Here is an 11,331-nt window from a genome sequence, read left to right on the forward strand (position 1 = left end):
TAATGAAAGAAAGTGTTGGGGTTTCCTGTTATTTTAAACAGAATAGGAAAATAACATGACTGTGCCTGCACATACCAGATGCACACTCCCTAGCAAGTCCCAGGACTAGCACCCTTATTGGCTGCTTAAAATATCTTTACAATGAATGTGGCTATTAAGAAAATTTTGAGGAAAAATATCTTCTTTTTTACATAGAGATGTTCAGGTGATATTTTCTAGTCAGCTTTTTACAGCTATGCTACATTACTTTGAATTGCTTTAATATTTGGGCATCATGCCCCTTTAAACACTTTAAATGGACACACATTTATATGACCCCACATAGTCAAGCTGTCCTTCCAACTCCCCACGGAAAACACATCACACCTTCTCTTGGGATTGAAAAAGGACACAGCTTTTTTTATTAACATAACAGATTAACATAAACAACAATAACTTATTAACCAATCATAGTGCTTGCCCCCTCTATTAACTTCACAAGCCCCACCCACCTCAGGGGAGGGGCTACCACCGTTAAACCATCCCCCTGCTGCTCAAACATGAGTACAATCCACATAATTACAGGCGTAAGCCTCTACTAACCAGAGCAAGCACCCTGCCACAGCTGCGACACCCATGATTTGCCCTGACACTTAGGGAGGGAGGGAGGGCGGGAAATCTCCTATTGTGCTGCTCCAGATTAGAATGTCTGACTCCACTTCCTGTTATGGGTTTATAATCCCTCACCAGAGCCCAGCCCCTTGTCCTCTAGTTCACCCCATGCCCTTCTTCCTAGTGCGGTCACATAACCCTTTCTTCCATTTCTCTCATTCAGGATTAACTCTTGACCCCACATAGTCAAGCTGTCCTTCCAACCCCCCACAGAAAACACATCACACCTTCTCTTGGAATTGAAAAAGGCCGCAGCTCCTTTATTAACATAACAGATTAACATAAACAACAATAACTTATTAACCAATCATAGTGCTTGCCCCTTGTATTAACTTCACAAGCCCCACCCACCTCAGGGGAGGGTCTACCACCATTAAACCATCGCCCTGTTGCTCAAACAGGAGGTACAATCCACAACATTACAGGCGTAAGCCTCTACCAACCAGAGCAAGCACCCCGCCACCACTCGCCCCTCGGGCAAGTACCACCACCCAGAGCTAAGGCCTTCTCGATCCCTTCCTTCAATGTGAAATTAAAGAGATGCAAACCCACCTCATTCAGATGAACCCCATCCTTCAAATAAAAATATTTCCCTGATTCACCCTCAAACTCCACATGCTTCAAACCCACGCCACCAACCCGTCTTACATACCCACTCACCATCCTGTTAATCTTCCATCTGGAAGCCTCCAACCTCCCCATATACCAAGCTGACCTCCACACCAATCGACTCTAAATTTTAGACCACACTATGACCAACCCTGGTAATAGCTGCCGTAACCTATCAATACCCCTTTTTATCTCGTACACTAAGTCCTTTTGGGACATATATCCCAGATCATTCCCTTTTGCATGAATAACCAGTATCTGCAGAGGGGAAAACAGTCTGGCATACTCCAACACCTTCCCAACCAACTGTCCCCATTTCATACCTCTCACCCCAAACTATTTTATCAAAACCCAATCCTGGACAGTCCCAATTGAACTCCATCCTCCTTCACTGTGGCAACTTTCCTGGCCCAATAAATATAGGAATGCCCTATCAACCAGCATCTCACCGGACCTGCCAAGAAAACAAAAGCTGTATAATCTGCCTCTCCCATCTACAAATCATTCCCGGCCTCACATACCCCCAAAATCTCTCAGACCTCCTTCTCCCATTTTTCTTAATCACAGCTACATCCAGACCCAGCCCAGCAGCCTCAGTCGCCGCCCCAATTCTAAATGATTGGGACCCAAACTCCAGACCGCTCATACCCAACAACCCCAATGCTTTCCTGAATACTGATATAAATTGGAATCGGGACAGAACTGATCCGTCCTGATGAATCGGGAAGATGCCATTCCCTATAGGACGAAGACTGAGAAAGTTCTGCACTGAGGCCACCGGACAACACTCCCCCCTTGTTTCCCTCAGACATATCAAACATCCTTTCCCTGGCTGATCTGTCTTGGACCTTCTCAACCACAACTCCACCATTCCTTCTTTCAAAATGACCTCGTCCATGCGGAGACCCCCATTATCCTTCTCGTTCCTACCCACCAACTCTGACACCATGAACGCCCCGAAAAAGGCTAAAACAAAAGCCGTCTTAAATAGAACCTCTTCAAACCTAGAAAAACACAGACCCGTCAAACAACTCACAACCCTTTCCAACACTGCAGAACACCTTAGTCAAATCATCTAACCCCAGCAATTGAAATAAAAAGGCTAATGCTGCCACCCTCTTCCTTATCTCAGAAGGCGACAACCTTTCTTCACCCCATCGCTTTACCCATGACAGCAAGACCCCCATCTGAACACACCTATCACCAGTTTAAAGCCTGGCCCCTTCCAGTTCGCACCATTTTTTCCATACCCAGGCGTATGCCCTCCATGTGGCGAAACCGCTCCCACTGGAAACAGGACAAAGAGTCAGCGATAACACTCATTAGAGCATTAGAGCATTTTATTATTGCACATAAGTGATTGTACATAGGTAACTACAAAATTGTTCAGCAGTTGTGTAATGCTCAGAAACAATAGTGTATTTTTATTCTGGACTTTAACTATGGGCTTAACCGAGTGTGACCAAATGTTTCTATATAGGGCTTGATTACGAGGGAAGCTCACGTTAGGTTTTCCACTCATATTATATGTTGAAATGGCAATTGAAGTTAACGCTCGTCGGGTTAGTGCATTGTCAGAGATCTGGTTAACTGTTTCACAAAACAAAAGTGTCACACACAAAAATAAGTCGAAAATTACAATTGCATTTTTAATTACACTATATAATAAAAATTATTTCAAAAATCCTTCCCCTTTTTACTCTTTTTACTAACTCCCTCCTCCTCCCCTCTTTTTTTCTTTCTCTCTCACTTTCTTCTCCATTCTTTTCCCCAATGGCAACTATGCAAGAAACTCGAAACTTTTGCCTCTCTAGTTGCTAAAGGCCTCAATTCTCCCACTAGAAGGAGTTTGATGACCAACTTTATGAAATCCAAACAAGCCAAAGTTATTTTCTTACAAAAGATCCACTGGCCTAGCTCCCCATCTAATCCGTACAAATCTTCTGATTACCCTGAATTGTTCCTTTCTTCCTATACAGAGAAATCAAAAGGACGTATATACTCAGAATCTGATGATGATGATAATGACAGATTTTTGTAAACTTAAAGTGATGGTAATTTTACCCAAACTGCTCCAAATATTTGGAAAGGTCTTCTCCTTTTTTTTTTTTTTAATTTTATTTATTTCTTCAACAACATGGGATAATGGCAAAAAGAATACACATACAAGAAAATAATAACAGAAAAGAGAAAATACATTACATGCCAAATCCTACAACCGAGACACCACGCAGGGTGTTTAAATCAAGGCATTTACCAGGTACTGGAGAGAATAGAATTTATCCAATTAAATTTAAATAGAGATAGTACCTTAAATATACTCTATATTTCTAAATCACATTGTTGACGTTTTTCTAATAGGACGCATACAGTGGCGTCACTAGGGTTGGTGTCACCCGGTGCGGTAAGTTATGGTGTCACCCCCCCTCCCCCCAGAAAGCAGACACACACAAACACACAACCACACACACATACAAACACTCAGACACACTTAAAAACACACTCAGATGCACACACAAACACTCGGAACCACACTCAGACACACGCACAAAAACACTTAGACACACACACAAAAACATAATTTATGCTTACCTGATAAATTCCTTTCTTCTGTAGTGTGATCAGTCCACGGGCCATCATTACTTCTGGGATATTACTCCTCCCCAACAGGAAGTGCAAGAGGATTCACCCAGCAGAGCTGCATATAGCTCCTCCCCTCTACGTCACTCCCAGTCATTCAACCAAGGACCAACGAGAAAGGAGAAACCAAGGGTGTAGTGGTGACTGGAGTATAATTTAAAAAATATTTACCTGCCTTAAAAAACAGGGCGGGCCGTGGACTGATCACACTACAGAAGAAAGGAATTTATCAGGTAAGCATAAATTATGTTTTCTTCTGTTAAGTGTGATCAGTCCACGGGTCATCATTACTTCTGGGATACCAATACCAAAGCAAAAGTACACGGATGACTGGAGGGATAGGCAGGCTCTTTATACAGAAGGAACCACTGCCTGAAGAACCTTTCTCCCAAAAATAGCCTCCGAGGAAGCAAAAGTGTCAAATTTGTAAAATTTGGAAAAAGTATGAAGCGAAGACCAAGTTGCAGCCTTGCAAATCTGTTCAACAGAGGACTCATTCTTGAAGGCCCAAGTGGAAGCCACAGCTCTAGTAGAATGAGCTGTAATTCTTTCAGGAGGCTGCTGTCCAGCAGTCTCATAAGCTAAGCGTATTATGCTACGAAGCCAAAAGGAAAGAGAGGTAGCAGAAGCCTTTTGACCTCTCCTCTGACCAGAGTAAACGACAAACAGAGAAGACGTTTGTCGAAATTCCTTAGTTGCCTGTAAGTAAAATTTTAGGGCACGAACTACGTCCAGATTGTGCAGTAGACGTTCCTTCTTCGAAGAAGGATTTGGACACAAAGAAGGAACAACAATCTCTTGATTGATATTCCTGTTAGTGACTACCTTAGGTAAGAACCCAGGTTTAGTACGCAGAACTACCTTATCCGAATGAAAAATCAAATAAGGAGAATCACAATGTAAGGCTGATAACTCAGAGACTCTTCGAGCCGAGGAAATAGCCATTAAAAATAGAACTTTCCAAGATAACAACTTTATATCAATGGAATGGAGGGGTTCAAACGGAACGCCCTGTAAAACGTTAAGAACAAGGTTTAAACTCCATGGCGGAGCAACAGCTTTAAACACAGGCTTAATCCTAGCCAAAGCCTGACAAAAAGCCTGAACGTCTGGCACTTCTGACAGACGTTTGTGTAACAGAATGGACAGAGCTGAGATCTGTCCCTTTAATGAACTAGCAGATAAACCCTTTTCTAAACCTTCTTGTAGAAAAGACAATATCCTAGGAATCCTAACCTTACTCCAAGAGTAACCTTTGGATTCACACCAATATAGGTATTTACGCCATATCTTATGGTAAATCCTTCTGGTAACAGGCTTCCTAGCCTGTATTAAGGTGTCAATAACTGACTCAGAAAACCCACGTCTTGATAAAATCAAACGTTCAATTTCCAAGCAGTCAGCTTCAGAGAAGTTAGATTTTGATGTTTGAAAGGACCCTGTATCAGGAGGTCCTGTTTCAGAGGTAGAGACCAAGGTGGACAGGATGACATGTCCACCAGGTCTGCATACCAAGTCCTGCGTGGCCATGCAGGTGCTATTAGAATCACTGATGCTCTCTCCTGTTTGATTCTGGCAATCAATCGAGGAAGCATCGGGAAGGGTGGAAACACATAAGCCATCCCGAAGTCCCAAGGTGCTGTCAGGGCATCTATCAGGACTGCTCCTGGATCCCTGGATCTGGACCCGTAACGAGGAAGCTTGGCATTCTGCCGAGACGCCATGAGATCTATCTCTGGTTTGCCCCAACGTCGAAGTATTTGGGCAAAGACCTCCGGATGAAGTTCCCACTCCCCCGGATGAAAAGTCTGACGACTTAAGAAATCCGCCTCCCAGTTCTCCACTCCCGGAATGTGGATTGCTGACAGGTGGCAAGAGTGAGACTCTGCCCAGCGAATTATCTTTGATACTTCCATCATTGCTAGGGAGCTTCTTGTCCCTCCCTGATGGTTGATGTAAGCTACCGTCGTGATGTTGTCCGACTGAAACCTGATGAACCCCCGAGTTGTCAACTGGGGCCAAGCCAGGAGGGCATTGAGAACTGCTCTCAATTCCAGAATGTTTATTGGCAGGAGACTCTCCTCCTGACTCCATTGTCCCTGAGCTTTCAGAGAATTCCAGACGGCACCCCAACCTAGAAGGCTGGCGTCTGTTGTTACAATTGTCCAGTCTGGTCTGCTGAATGGCATCCCCCTGGACAGATGTGGCCGAGAAAGCCACCATAGAAGAGAATTTCTGGTCTCTTGATCCAGATTCAGAGAAGGGGACAAGTCTGAGTAATCCCCATTCCACTGACTTAGCATGCACAGTTGCAGTGGTCTGAGGTGTAAGCGAGCAAAGGGTACTATGTCCATTGCCGCTACCATTAAGCCGATTACCTCCATGCATTGAGCCACTGACGGGTGTTGAATGGAATGAAGGGTGCGGCAAGCACTTTGAAGTCTTGTTAACCTGTCCTCTGTCAGGTAAATCTTCATTTCTACAGAATCTATAAGAGTCCCCAGGAAGGGAACTCTTGTGAGTGGAACAAGTGAACTTTTCTTTTCGTTCACCTTCCATCCATGTGACCTTAGAAAAGCCAGTACTAACTCTGTATGAGACTTGGCAGTTTGAAAGTTTGAAGCTTGTATCAGAATGTCGTCTAGGTACGGAGCTACCGAGATTCCCCGCGGTCTTAGTACCGCCAGAAGAGCACCCAGAACCTTTGTGAAGATTCTTGGAGCTGTAGCCAATCCGAATGGAAGAGCTACAAACTGGTAATGCCTGTCTAGAAAGGCAAACCTTAGATACCGGTAATGATCTTTGTGAATCGGTATGTGAAGGTAAGCATCCTTTAAATCCACTGTGGTCATGTACTGACCTTCTTGGATCATGGGTAAAATTGTCCGAATAGTCTCCATTTTGAACAATGGAACTCTTAGGAATTTGTTTAGGATCTTTAAATCCAGGATTGGTCTGAAAGTTCCCTCTTTTTTGGGAACCACAAACAGATTTGAGTAAAACCCTTGTCCCTGTTCCGACCGTGGAACTGGATGGATTACTCCCATTAACAAAAGTTCTTGTACGCAGCGTAGAAACGCTTCTTTCTTTGTTTGGTTTGTTGACAACCTTGACAGATGAAATCTCTCTCTTGGAGGAGAGTATTTGAAGTCCAGAAGGTATCCCTGAGATATTATCTCTAGCGCCCAGGGATCCTGGACATCTCTTGCCCAAGCCTGGGCGAAGAGAGAAAGTCTGCCCCCCACTAGATCCGATCCCGGATCGGGGGCCCTCAATTCATGCTGTTTTAGGGGCAGCAGCAGGTTTCCTGGCCTGCTTGCCCTTGTTCCAGGACTGGTTAGGTCTCCAGCCTTGTCTGTAGCGAGCAACAGATCCTTCTTGTTTTGGAGCAGTGGAAGTTGATGCTGCTCCTGCTTTGAAATTCCGAAAGGAACGAAAATTAGACTGTCTAGCCTTAGGTTTGGCTCTGTCTTGAGGCAGGGCGTGGCCCTTACCTCCTGTAATGTCAGCGATAATTTCTTTCAAACCGGGCCCAAATAAGGTCTGCCCTTTGAAAGGTATATTAAGTAATTTGGACTTAGAAGTTACATCAGCTGACCAGGATTTTAGCCACAGTGCTCTGCGCGCTTGAATGGCGAATCCGGAATTCTTAGCCGTAAGTTTAGTTAAATGTACTACGGCTTCCGAAATGAATGAATTAGCTAGCTTAAGGATTCTAAGCCTGTCCGAAATGTCGTCCAGAGTAGCTGAACTAAGGTTCTCTTCCAGAGACTCAATCCAGAATGCCGCTGCAGCCGTGACCGGCGCAATGCATGCAAGGGGTTGCAATATAAAACCTTGTTGAACAAACATTTTCTTAAGGTAACCCTCTAACTTTTTATCCATTGGATCTGAAAAGGCACAGCTATCCTCTACCGGGATAGTGGTACGCTTAGCTAAAGTAGAAACTGCTCCCTCCACCTTAGGGACCGTTTGCCATAAGTCCCGTGTGGTGGTGTCTATTGGAAACATCTTTCTAAATATCGGAGGGGGTGAGAACGGCACACCGGGTCTATCCCACTCCTTAGTAATAATTTCAGTTAGTCTCTTAGGTATAGGAAAAACGTCAGTACTTGTTGGTACAGCAAAATATTTATCCAACCTACACATTTTCTCTGGTATTGCAACTGTGTTACAATCATTCAGAGCCGCTAACACCTCCCCTAGTAATACACGGAGGTTTTCCAGCTTAAATTTAAAATTTGAAATATCTGAATCCACTCTGTTTGGATCAGAACCGTCAGCCGCAGAATGAAGCTCTCCGTCCTCATGTTCTGCAAGTTGTGACGCAGTATCTGACATGGCCCTAGCATTATCAGCGCACTCTGTTCTCACCCCAGAGTGATCACGCTTGCCTCTTAGCTCTGGTAATTTAGCCAAAACCTCAGTCATAACTGTAGCCATATCTTGTAATGTTATTTGAAATGGCCGCCCAGATGTACTGGGCGCCACAATATCGCACACCTCCTGAGCGGGAGATGTAGGTACTGTCACGTGAGGCGAGTTAGTCGGCATAACTCTCCCCTCGTTGTTTGGTGAAATTTGTTCAATTTGTACAGATTGACTTTTATTTAAAGTAGCATCAATACAGTTAGTACATAAATTTCTATTGGGCTCCACTTTGGCGTTAGTACAAATAGTACAGGTCTCATCCTCTGAATCAGACATGTTTAACACACTAGCAACTAAACTTGCAACTTGGAAATATTATACAAGTAAAATACAATGCAAAACGTACTGTGCCTAAGAAGCACAGAAAGATATATGACAGTTGAAATCAATAAACTGAAAAGGTTACAGCATCAAACTTTGTAAAACAAAACACAATTTTAGCAAAGGCTTGTTCCCATTAGCAAAGAATAACTAACCCTGATGGCCTAAAAAAATTTAAGAATAAACGTTTTTTATCACAGTCAACTACAATCTCACAGCTCTGTTGTGAAGTTTACTTCCCTCAAACAAGCTTTGAAGACCCCTGAGTTCTGTAGAGATGAACCGGAACATGCAGGAAAACAACAATGACTTTCTGACTGAAATTTTTGATGCGTAGCAAAAGCGCCAAAAAAGGCCCCTCCCCCTCACACACAACAATGAGAGAGATCAGTAAACTGTCAGAATTAGATCAAGCAACTGCCAAGTGGAAAAATAGTGCCCAAACATTTTATTCACCCAGTACCTCAGAAAATGAAAACGATTTTACATTCCAGCAAAAACGTTTAACATAAATTAGTAAAAAGCCTGTTGCTTGCAAATAGGCTAAAGTTTATATACACAGTGTAATTCCAGTGAAGTACCATTCCCCAGAATACTCAAATGTAAAATATACATACATGATATTATATCGGTATGGCAGGATTTTCTCATCAATTCCATTGTCAGAAAATAAAAACTGCTACATACCTCTTTGCAGATTAACCTGCCCGCTGTCCCCTGATCTGAAGTTTACCTCTCCTCAGATGGCCGAGAAACAGCAATATGATCTTAACTACTCCGGCTAAAATCATAGTAAAAACTCTGGTAGATTCTTCTTCAAATTCTACCAGAGAAGGAATAACACACTCCGGTGCTATTAAAAAATAACAAACTTTTGATTGAAGAAATAAAACTAAATAAAATCACCATAGTCCTCTCACACATCCTATCTAGTCGTTGGGTGCAAGAGAATGACTGGGAGTGACGTAGAGGGGAGGAGCTATATGCAGCTCTGCTGGGTGAATCCTCTTGCACTTCCTGTTGGGGAGGAGTAATATCCCAGAAGTAATGATGACCCGTGGACTGATCACACTTAACAGAAGAAAACACTCTGACACACACACAAAAAAAACTCAGGCACAAACACAGAAACACTCAGACACAAACACAAAAACACTCAGACACACACACAAAAACACTCTGACACACACACACAAAAACACTCAGGCACACACATAAAAACACTCAGGCACATACACAGAAACACTCAGACACACACACACACACACACACACACACATACAAAATATGTAAACTGCACTGCATTCATTATAAAGCTCATGCCTAGAGCTGCTCCCTGGCTCAGCAGAGCATCAAATGAAAGATAAACAGAGTGCTCTAAAAAGAAATCACTAAAGAAAAGGTTTAGGCGAGCAAACTCTGAAAATTCTGCTCTCTGACTCTGTTCCAAGTCTGTCAGTGCATAGCCCCGGGCCGCATGCCTACCGCTTCTTATAGCCAAGCACTTCTGCTCTCTGCCCATCCCCAGACCCCCGTCCACCCTCCCCTCCTACCTCTTCAGTGTGCACTTAGTGTACTGTAACCGTACCGGTCTGGTGGGCATCATACGTGGCTCCTTCACTTTAGAGACAGTGTCAGACAGTCATGCGGTCAGGTGCCAGGCATCCCCCTCACAATTTCTCGGTTCCCATTTAGAGAGACAGCACAGCAGTGAGTAACTCCACTGCTCTACACATCAGTGAGCACAGACAGGCAGGCAGGTTTAGGATAGCATCGCAACTTTGCAAGCCCCACGGCACGCCCACAACATTCATAGTGAAATTGGGCAGGGGAGGAGCAAAGTACAAACAAGCAAAAGCAGCCGGGAAAACTATTTGTGGAAATTGCAGCGCTGGCTCAAGGGGCAAAAAAATGAAGTGTCTACAACTTCCCTAGTCCCACTAATGTCCACAAATGCTGGCCCCTCTAATAAAAAATATATGCATCTCTACATTGTATTTCTGTGAATTTCACCCGCACCCCCCGCACCCCCCTAGTGACGCCACTGGACGCATAAACAGAACAGACAAACAAACTAACACACAGACAAACAAAACAAAAACACAGAAAAAAATAATAACAAAATACTCCCTCACCACCTCGTGCATCTTCACTGTGTTCACTGTAGTTTATTGAACTTTTACATCAGGATATTGAGTTCACCCCTGAGACACATATTTTGAACAGTAATAGTGGATGCAAAAGATCTGATATATTGTAATTGAATACAAGTTGGAAGACTAATAATGAAGCTACCCTATTTTAGAAAATAATCCTGTATCTCTTTCTCAACTGCACTATTTATTTCAAATTGCTATAAAATTGCTTTGTTCTGCACATTTTTCATAAAAAGAGTAAACTTTGGACTATTTTTATCTTTCCATGAGGAAAAGATAATATTTTGTGCATTCATTATAGCAAAGTTGATAAATATAGACAGGCTTCATCTCTGAGAAAAAAATGATCTCTTCCTTGCTCAAAACAATTATTCGCTTCAATATCTTAGATAGCCGATATGTAATTTTGCCCCCAAAAAACTCTTACGGCTAGATTTAGAGTTCTGCGGCCAAAGGGGTGCGTTAGCTACGCGTGCTCTTTTTCTCCCGCACCTTTTAAATACCGCTGGTATTTAGAGTTCAC

This window comes from Bombina bombina, chromosome 1 (genome assembly GCF_027579735.1).
Source record: "Bombina bombina isolate aBomBom1 chromosome 1, aBomBom1.pri, whole genome shotgun sequence".
NCBI lineage: Eukaryota > Metazoa > Chordata > Amphibia > Anura > Bombinatoridae > Bombina > Bombina bombina.